Source organism: Gossypium arboreum, chromosome 9 (assembly GCF_025698485.1).
Source record: "Gossypium arboreum isolate Shixiya-1 chromosome 9, ASM2569848v2, whole genome shotgun sequence".
Taxonomy (NCBI): Eukaryota; Viridiplantae; Streptophyta; class Magnoliopsida; order Malvales; family Malvaceae; genus Gossypium; species Gossypium arboreum.
Genome location: NC_069078.1, coordinates 1669430 through 1677845, shown reverse-complemented (window position 1 = coordinate 1677845; position 8416 = coordinate 1669430).

The following is an 8416-nucleotide window of genomic DNA, read 5'->3' as shown; positions in this document are numbered from 1 at the left end:
GGGAAGGAAGTTAAAATTGGCACTTGCGTTAACGAGAAAACAAGACAGAACCTCATTGAGTTGTTGCAAGAATTCAAGGACGTCTTTGCATGGTCATACCAGGATATGCCTGGTTTAAGTACCGATATCGCAGTGCACCGTGTCCCTACAAAGAAGGAGTACAAGCCAGTTCAGCAGAAGCTCCGAAAGATGAGACCCGATGTAGCAATGAAAATAAAGGAAGAAGTCAAGAAATAGTTTAATGCCGGATTCCTACAGGTGGTCAATTATTCAGAATGGGTGGCCAACGTCGTCCCTGTCCCTAAGAAAGATGGGAAAGTACGGATGTGTGTAGATTACAGAGATTTAAACAAGGCCAGCCCAAAGGATAACTTTCCATTGCCTCACATAGACACTCTAGTGGATAATACGGCAGGCTATTCATTGTTCTCCTTCATGGATGGGTTCTCCGGGTACAATCAGATCAAGATGCATCTTGAGGACATGGAAAAAACCACATTCATAACTTTATGGGGAACGTTTTGCTACAAGGTGATGCCCTTCGGGCTGAAAAATGCAGAAGCTACATACCAAAGAGCCATGGTAGCCTTATTCCATGACATGATGCACAAGGAAATTGAGGTCTACGTTGACGACATGATTGCAAAATCCCGAACTGAAGAGGAGCATGTGCGAGTGTTGAAGAAATTGTTCCTGAGGTTGAGAAAATTCCAATTGAAGCTTAATCCGTCAAAATACACCTTTGGAGCTAGGTCTGGAAAGTTACTCGGCTTCGTAGTCAGTGAGAAGGGAATAGAAGTCGACCCTGATAAAGTCAAGGCTATACAGAAGCTGCCTCCGCCACGAACTCAGAAAGAAGTCCTAGGTTTTCTAGGGAGACTAAACTACATCGCACGGTTTATTTCGCAACTGACAGAGAAGTGTGATCCCATATTCCGTCTTCTTAAAAAGCACAATCCTGGGGTATGGGATGATGAATGCCAAAAAACCTTTGAAAAGGTTAAACAATATTTGTCTAGTCCCCTAGTGCTAACACCACCAAGCCCTGGTAGACCATTGATACTATACTTAACAGTATTTGATAATTCAATGGGGTGTGTGCTCGGCCAACACGATGAGACTGGGAGAAAAGAAAGAGCGATATATTACCTCAGTAAAAAATTTACTGAGTGTGAAATGAGGTATCCGCGAATTGAGAAGCTATGTTGTGCTTTGGTTTGGACAACACGAAGGTTGAGGCAATACATGTTGTACCATACAACTTGGCTAATCTCAAAGCTAGACCCTCTCAAATACATGATGGAGTCAACCGCTTTAAATGGAAGGATGGCGGTGGCGATTCGCTCTTGAATTTGACATAGTCTATGTAAACCAAAAAGTCATGAAGGGAGTGCAATAGCAGATTTCCTAGCCAGTAGAGCTTTGGAGGATTATGAACCTTTGAATTTCAATTTCCCCAATGAAGATCTAATGTATATAGCAATCGCTGAAGGGGACATGCCTGAAGATCATTCTTGGAAATTAAATTTCGACGGAGCATCAAATGCTATTGGAAATGGAGTTGGGGCAGTACTGATATCCCCAAATGGAGATCATTATCCGTTCACTTGCAAGCTGGATTTTGACTGCACAAATAACATGGCAGAATATAAGGCGTGTATCATGGGAATTCGGGCAGCTATAGACCGCGAAATCAAAGTATTAGAAGTGTATGGAGATTCTGCATTGATAATTTATCAGCTTAAAGGCGAGTGGGAAACGAGAGATCCCAAATTGATCAGTTACCGAAAGTTAATCCTGGAATTAATTAAAAAGTTTCATGATATTACCTTTCATTACCTCCCGCGAGACGAGAATTAGATGGCTGACGCCTTGGCTACACTAGCTTCCATGGTCAAAGTAAATGAACAGGAAGATATGAAGCCAATTCAGATGAGTATTTGTGAGGTCCCAGCTCACTGCTGTAATGTCAATAAAGAGGAAGAGAGAGATGATCATCCTTGGTATCATGATATCTTACAATATATGAAAAGTCATGCATACCCAGATGAAGAGACCGAAAATGATAAAAGAACATTGAGGAGGTTAGCCAGTGACTATGTCCTAGACGGTGAGGTCCTGTATAAGAAGAGAAAGGATCAGGTGTTGTTAAGATGTGTTGACGCTGTTCAGGCAAAGAAAATTCTAGAGGAAGTCCACGATGGTGTCTGTGGGACACATGCCAATGGTTTCACAATGGCTCGACAAATCATGAGGTTCGGATATTACTGGTCTACAATGGAAGGAGATTGCATCAATTACGCTAGAAAGTGCCATAAGTGTCAAATTTATGGAGACAAGATTCATGTGCCTCCTTCACCCCTCCATGTTATGACTTCTCCATGGCCATTCTCAATGTGGGGCATAGACGTCATTGGGCCAATTTCGCCAAAGGCTTCCAATGGACATCGATTTATTTTTGTGGTCATTGACTACTTTACCAAATGGGTAGAGGCTGCTTCGTACGCCAGTGTCACAAAGTCAGCGGTTAGCAAGTTCCTGAAAAAGGAGATCATATGTCGTTATGGTATGCCAGAAAGAATCGTATCCGACAACGCATTGAATCTGAACAATAGGGCAATAGCAGAAGTTTGCAGTTGGTTCAACATTAAACATCACAACTCATCACCATATCGCCCAAAAATGAATGGGGCGGTTGAGGCAGCTAATAAGAATATCAAGAGGATTGTGGGGAAAATGGCGGAGACTTACAAAGATTGGCATGAAAAGCTCCCATTTGCCCTTATGCCTATCGGACATCTGTCAGAACTTCTACCGGGGCAACACCTTTCTCATTGGTTTATGGGATGGAAGCAGTTTTACCTATTGAGGTCGAAATCCCTTCTCTCCGAGTTTTATCAGAGTTGAAGTTAGACGAAGCAGAATGGATCCAATCTCGTTACGATCAACTAAACTTGATTGAAGAGAAGAGGTTGAAGGCTATTCGTCATGGTCAAATGTACCAGAGGAGAATGATGCGAGCCTACAACAAAAAAGTTCGCCCTAGGGTATTCCATGAGGGAGACTTAGTGTTGAAAAAGATTCTCCCTATGCAAAAAGATTTCAGGGGGAAATGGATGCCAAGTTGGGAAGGACCCTATGTGGTAAAAAAAGCTTTCTCTGGAGGGGCATTGATACTAGCAGAGATGGATGGCAAGAGCTTGCCTAACCCGATAAATTCGGATTCTGTCAAAAGATATTTTTCTTGAAGCACCCAAGGTGAAAACCCGTAAAGGGCGCCAAAAAAAAAAAAAAGGAGAGGCCAAGGTGAAAACCCGTAAAAGGGCGCCTTGAGACCAAAGGGGTTTTGAGTTGAAAACCTACAAAGGGCAATTCAAATTTCGATCCAAATTGGGGCAAGCGGTAGTCTCACTATACTTGAATCAACAAAGAGGGGATAAGCTACATCTTGGGGTATCAACAAAATGCTGTAGATCCTCTGAGCGCATGCCAAGTTTAAAAATGTCCTTGAGGAGTTCATACAGAGAAGCTTAAACTGCGAAATCTGGGGGACCTATTCTGTTCCTTTTCATCTGTTTTTGTATCTCAAACAATAATTGCTTTCTTTATTGATACATCTTTTGCAAATTCTGACTCGAATAAATTTCAGTTCTACCTATTATTATAATCTTTTTCGAGTATTTTTATTGAAATAATAATTAATGAACTAATAATACTCTCAAAAGAAGGTTTTGCATATTATTCTGAAAGGTTTCTAAACAATACGAGAACCTGAAACAAGACAATTATTTAGAACTCACCAAGCTTAAAAGGGTTAGAAATGTGTGAGAAATAAGGGATTAACTTCAAGTCCTCTTCTATCGAGTTGAACAATAAGGCATATGACAGGGATGTTACCTTAGTAAACAACGAGCGATGACAACCCAAAAATTAAAAAGGGATCATTCTCATGACATTTTGCATTTTGTGCATTTAACATCCATAATACATGTAGTTAGGAACATTTGGTTCACATTAATCGTGGCATAAGCATGTCACTTTGCTACAGATGGATTCCCCAGTGGACAATGTAGCAGGATTACAGATATCATCAGCCTTATCTTCATTGAGCAAGAGTGGAGCAGGCTAAATACTAGATCTTATCTTCACTGAGCAGGAGTGAAGCAGATCGAATTTTAGAGAATCTTGTCTCCACGTCCCGGCGATGGAGCAGATTCCAATCATCAGCCTTATCTTCACTGAGCAGGAGTGGAGCAAGCTAAATACTAGATCTTATCTTCACTGAGCAGGAGTGAAGTAGATCGAATTTTAGAGAATCTTATCTCCACGTCCCGGCGATGGTGCAGATTCCAATCATCAGCCTTATCTTCACTGAGCAGGAGTGGAGCAGGCTAAATACCAGATCTTATCTTCACTGAGTAGGAGTGAAGCAGATCAAATTTTGATGAATCTTATCTCCATGTACCGGCGATGGAGCAGATTCCAATCATCAGCCTTATCTTCACTGAGCAGGAGTGGAGCAGGCTAAATACCAGATCTTATCTTCACTGAGTAGGAGTGAAGCAGATCGAATTTTAGAGAATCTTATCTCCACGTACCGGCGATGGAGCAGATTCCAATCATCAGATCTTATCTTCACTAAGCAGGAGTGGAGCAGGCTAAATACCAGATCTTATCTTCACTGAGCAGGAGTGAAGCAGATTGAATTTTGATGAATCTTATCTCCACGTACCGGCGATGGAGCAGATTCCAATCATCAGCCTTATCTTCAATAAGCAGTAGGGTAAAGTTTACAGATTTGGGCTCGCCGAGCAGTGGGGGAACAAGTCAAAGACTCGCCTTAACCCCCTAAGCAGTAGGGTAACAGGCTAAAATTATAGATCTTATCTTCGTTGAGCAAGAGTGGAGCAGATAAAGTTCAAATAAATCGTATCTTCATGAAACAACTATGAGACATTTGGAAGCAATAGGATGCAGTGGGTTGCGATAAGGTTACACCAAGAAGCCAAGATCTGACAGGACCGGGCAAAATTAGCCTTTGTAATCTTTGCTTCGTTTCCATTACATGGCAACGAGCAAAGAGGGGCAACTGTTGAGCCCAATTTATGCCCAGGCCCACACATATACAAAATTAAATATAAAAAACTAAACCCAAATATAAAAACACCTATTAAAACCCAATACAAAACAGACTTAAAGCCCAACAGATTACCCAAAACCTATCCCACATCTCTCAACCCAATACACAAAACATAAAGCCAACCTAAAACCCCAGTAGCAGAAGGAAATCGGCGCCGCAAGCTTCGAGTCCAAGTAGCGTACGATACGCGCCAAGCTTCCGAATCGTGCGCTACTCCATGCCACGCTCCCACACCTCCGAGATATCTGCAAAGGCAAACAACAGTAGAAGATTTTCATTTTATTTCTAGGCTATAAAAAGCCATTGAAAACACTGTAATTGGGGGATTTTTTTTGGAAATAAAGAGAAATTACGGAGAGATATAGCAGATTTTTTGAGTAATATTTTAGTACGACCCAATAGAAACAAAGGTGATTATGATTTTTTATTCTTTTTCGAGTTTTAATCCTCAACCCCTTGTTACGAATTTGCTTCTTTTTTTTTCTTTTTTTTTCTTATAGTAAAACAAAGTTTTAAAAATAACAATAAAAAGGATTGTAAGAGGGCCTTACTGCTCGTCGGCCACCGGTGTGCATTTGGGGAAAGTGGAGCCGACGATGGGCGATCTATGCCCTTATGGAGGAAAAGGAAAACCCTCTTTTCTCCCTATGATTTTGGCTCAAATGAGCCACAAACAAAATAATAAGGTTTTGGGATATTTGATCCCATGGGAACGGAACCGTTTAAGGTGGGTTGACCCATGACTTTTTTGCCCTCATAGGTAAATTCTGCGTTTGATTCCCCACTTCTCTTGTTTTGGCCCCAAAAATCCTGTTTATTTTCAATTACGCCTATTTCTATTATTTTAGCCACTTCTATCATAAAATTAATTATTTTAGTTTTTATTTTATTATTACTATTTTATTATATTCTACTATTAATTGTAGTATTATTTTTTCCTTTTATCCTATTATTTGTTATACTATTTTTATTATACCACTATTTATTATTTTTATTACATTACGTTTGTTTTACTATTTTTTTACTATTTTTTAAATCATTATATTATTATTATTAATCTTTTATATATTTTATTAAAAGTTAACTATTTTAAATATTGTTCGTTATACCCTTTTTATTATTCCTACTGTTTACTATTACTTTTTCCTATTATTACTTATACTATTATATATATATATATATATATATATATATCGTTCTCCTTCAAGTGTAATTATTAATAGTCTTATCATGTTATAATATTATTTCTATTATTTGTTAAAATTACCACCGTTATTTTTACCATTTTTTTACTATATTATTATTGTTATTTGTCTTAATTTAGTATGGTTTTTAATTTTACTTTTATCATTGTGTTTAATATCATCATTAACATGTTATTTTTATTCCCATTATGTATTTTTTATCATTAATATCATTATTGCTATGTTTATTATGTTATCTTTTTTACTATGGTCTTGATTATTATTATTAATTCTCCTTACGGTTATTATGTTTTAGGTGTTAATACATGCACTATCAAGTCTATTATTATATTGTTATTTCTTATGTTGCATACTATCATGTTTCTTAAACTTTTAAATTACTCAAATCCGTTCATTCAATGATTTATTTTCAATCATTTTTAAAATAATGGCAATTTTCGGTATTTATGGAACTCAAAGGATCGTGCTCTAACGTACTGGGTTTCGCTTTCTTTGCTGGTCTTGAATATTCGAATAACCTCTTCCCAGTGCACTCTCAAAAGATTTCAAAATAAAGGCAATGTTCGGTATTTAAAGAATTCGAAGAATCGTGCCCTAACGTACTGGGCTCCGCTTTCTTTGTTTATTTTGAATATTCGAATATCCTCTTAAGGCTAAAACGTAAGTTTTAAAGGCAAGCGCACAATTGAGGGTAAAAAATGTTGCGTCCTAACGTACTGGATGTAATGTTTTACCTTGAGGTGAGATGGTCTTTAATACACATTTGACTTACCTAAATGTCGTAAAAGCCAATAAAAGGAGGATCACGTTTTGAACTCTGTCCAAATCTTTAATTTTTGACATTAAGACACTAAATAATCAATCAAGTACCAATTTTGGGCGTGTCAAGGGTGCTAATCCTTCCTCGTACGTAACTGACTCCCGAACCGGTTTTCTATTTTCGCAGACCAAAATCGTCGTTTTGAAAATTTTATTTATTTATTAAAAACGATCGTGTTTTGAGGTGATCCAATCACACCCTATTAAAAAAGATTGGTGGCGACTCCCAACTTTTCATTTTCAAAAGTCAATTTTCCGTTTTCAAAAAAATAGTTTCGACAACTATAATAAATATCTATTTAATAACTATAATAAATATCTATTTAATAACAAATATTTATTTTACATTTATATCCATATATATTATTACATTTGTATATCATCATCACCATACATTTGTCTTTCTTTTATTTATTTAATTATTTATTTTATTTAATTAATATGAAATAATAATATTTACTTAAACAATAAGTAAATACATACATGTATTACAAATGTATGTATAATATTTATTATACATGTATTTTATTTTTACCACACACTTGACACTCATTTTGGCTTATTTACTTATTTAGTCCCTTCAATTTTCTTTATTCTATAATTAAACTTTTACACTTTACTCAATTTAATCATTTTATCTAATACTCTTAATTTAAGCTAATTCACTTAATTAAACTCTAATTAAGCACTCAATTAACTTCATAAATTTTCTAATAAATATTTACGAATCTATTTTTCAGAAACGGAGACCTGAAAATATACTTTTCCAATAACCGTAAAAATTCGGGTCGTTACAATGCGTTTACATGATTTGCGTTTAAAAAACATCAAGTTTAGGGTCCATTTGTTTACATGTAAAAAGTTTTACGAAAAATATTTTCTGCATTTTCCTGTGTTTGTTTCACAGAAAATAGTTTGATCAACAGAAAATGACTTACAGGTCAATGTAAAACAAGCCATTTTTCTTATAAAATGACTTACCATTTTGAAAAGCGTAAGTCATTTTTTAAAAAGAGCTCAACTATAAATAATTTTATTTTTATATAAAAATTAACTTAATATTATTATATTGATAATAAATTTTATTTTTATTTTAAAACATTTAAAATATTATATTTTTCAATATTATTAAACATACATATTTAATTATTTATATTTAGTCATAAAATAAATTATTAATATAATAAATATAAATTATTTAATATTTCAATTTTATTTTAATAATAAATTTTAAAAATAATAATTTTAAATA